The sequence below is a fragment of the Myotis yumanensis genome, unplaced genomic scaffold (assembly GCF_028538775.1).
Source record: "Myotis yumanensis isolate MYYU_CA2020_CCGP unplaced genomic scaffold, mMyoYum1.0.hap1 SCAF_5, whole genome shotgun sequence".
In the NCBI taxonomy this organism is placed as follows: Eukaryota; Metazoa; Chordata; class Mammalia; order Chiroptera; family Vespertilionidae; genus Myotis; species Myotis yumanensis.
In genome coordinates this window covers 25346099-25348660 of record NW_027223756.1, presented here as the reverse complement: position 1 = coordinate 25348660, position 2562 = coordinate 25346099, and the positions used below count along the sequence as shown (strand labels likewise).

Here is a 2562-nt window from a genome sequence, read left to right as displayed (position 1 = left end):
CGAACTCATTTTTTTGGTTGATTTTTCTTTGTTAAATGGCATTTAAATATATAAAATAAATATCAAAAATATAAGTCTTTGTTTTACTATGGTTGCAAATATCAAAATATTTCTATATGTGACACGGCACCAGAGTTAAGTTAGGGTTTATCAAAATGCTGACACGCCGAGCTCAAAAGGTTCGCCATCACTGGTTTAAGGCAAGGCATCTAGTTATACGCAAAGTATTGCCAGGTTTTAGCTATGCATAATTCTTTTAGTCAGCTGAGCTTTACCAAAGTGTGTTTTCCCCATTGGGTGTTCAGAGATATGTCATGTGACAACATTCTCTTGATTTTCTTTTCACCTTAGGCTGAAACACATCATGTTTTTCTAGTCATTCATAGCTGTTTTATAGCTGAAGTTATTCTCCCAAGATGCATGCCAATGGCATGAATGCAGTTCTGCCAGCACATAAATCCCAACCCATCCCTGCATCATGTGGAGGTTCACACAGTTCATGACATGACACATTGCTATTCATCATATTCTCTTATATTGTAACTAGAGGCCCGAATTTTAAATTTGTGCAAAGGGCTTGGCCCTCTCAGTGCAGCTTCGTTTGGAAGGCCATTCGTCTGTCCAGTCTAATTAGCATATAATGCTTTTATTATTATAGACTAGAGGCCTCGTGCACAAAAATTTGTGCACTCAGGGGGGTCCCTCAGCCCAGCCTATGCCCTCTTGCAGTCTGGGACCCCTCGGAGGATGTCCACCTGCTGGCTTAGGCCCGCTCCCTGGGGGATCAGGCCCAAGCTGGCAGTAAGACATCCCTCTGGCAGCCCAGCAGCCCTTGGGGGATGTCCACTTGCTAGGGGGGAGCAGACCTAAGCTGCAGTCGGACATCATTAGTGCTGCTGAGGAGGCAGGAGAGGCTCCCACCACCACCGCTGTGCTGGCAGCCATCAGCCTGGATTGTGGCTGAGCAGAGCTCCCCCTGTGGGAGTGCACTGACCACCAGGGGGAAGCTCCTGCATTGAGCATCTGCCCCCTGGTGGTCAGTGTGTGTCATAGTGACCAGTCATTCACAGTCGTTCTGCTGTTAGGGTCAATTTGCATATTACCCTTTTATTATATAGAATAGAGGCCTGGTGCATGGGTGGGGGCCAACTGGTTTGCCCTGAAGGGTGACCTGGATCAGGGTGGGGGTCCCGCTGGGGTGCCTGGCCAGCCTGGGTGAGGGGCTGATGGCTGTTTTCAGACAGACCAAGCCTCCTGGTGACTGAAGCTCCCAGCCTTTCCTTTTATTGTGTTTTTTTTATTCGCTCCAGCTCCATGGCCATGGCGACAGGAAGCAGGTATCTGGAGTTTATTTACCTTCTATAATTGAAACTTTGCTGCCTTGAGAGGAGGCAGCAGTCGGCTGGGAAGCTTGGCTTCCTCCATCATTGGGGCAAGCAAGCCTCCTGCTTGCTCCAGCTCTGTGGCTGCCGGCCGCCATCTTGGTTGGGTTAATTTGCATATAGTCGCTCTGATTGGCTGGTGGGCTTGGCTTAAGGCGTAGTGAAGGTATGGTCAATTTGCATGTTTCTCTTTTATTAGTGTAGATACCCATAGTCTCAGAATAAGAACACTTTATTTATGTACTGAGAATATATATATTTTAAATTTAGATGATCTATTTTGAATTACTTTTATCCATACATTTTGAATTACCTGTTCTTTACATTTAAGAATTCAAAACAACTAAAACTGAATAGCAAATAATTTATTAATGATACATGGTTGCCGTGGCAATAATAAATTCACTTGAAAGAGGCAATAATCAAAGCAAAAGGATAAATACTTGCTAATCATAAAATCTGTGGCCATTAGGGCTATCATATAAAAATCCAGCCAGACCTTAAAGAAAATACGTCCTCTTAATAGTCCATATGGAATAGGTCCATAGTACTTAAAATTCTGTCAATTATCACCTTTTAACTACATATGACTCATTGGCACATAAGTATGGCTTTTAAAGAAATTGGATGGATATTGGTCAGGATTAGATCTCCTTTCAAATTGATTAAATACTCTCTTACAAATATTTGATTTTGGATCACTGGGGCTTTTTGCACTCATAATGTCACCTCTTTGGATACCATAAAAATGTTTACTAAGATTTTGTGCAAAGACAATATCTGAATTTTGAATTGTAGGCTCCAGTGATGGTCAGAACACATGACATCACCACCAACATATTCAAAAGCACAAGGATTTATACAATCATTTTTGAACAATATAGTCAACCAGTCAAAAGTTTTTCCCCAGAACACCAAGACCCATATATCTATGTGGACTCTGCCACCATTGGCCTTAGGTCTGTTCTACAATACATTAAATTTTTAGGGTAGTTGTAGGCATTCCAGGAATAATAATGCCTCAAAGCATATATGAATGATCCATGGTTTCACAATTCCCAGATCCTGCAGAAGTCCCAAGAATTTGTATTTTTAATGGTGTTTTTCTTTAGAAGCATTTTAGTTTCCCAAAATGATCTCACTGAATTTATGAATTGAGAGCCCAATAGATTGTTTGTTA

At 42.0% G+C, this 2562-nt stretch overlaps 1 pseudogene; it reads right to left on the bottom strand.

Moving 5' to 3' along the window:
* Positions 1-1828: 1828 nt before the first annotated feature.
* On the bottom strand, positions 1829-2331 carry LOC139010103 (mitochondrial inner membrane protease subunit 1 pseudogene; annotated as a pseudogene).
* Between the last annotated feature and the right edge of the window lie 231 nt (positions 2332-2562).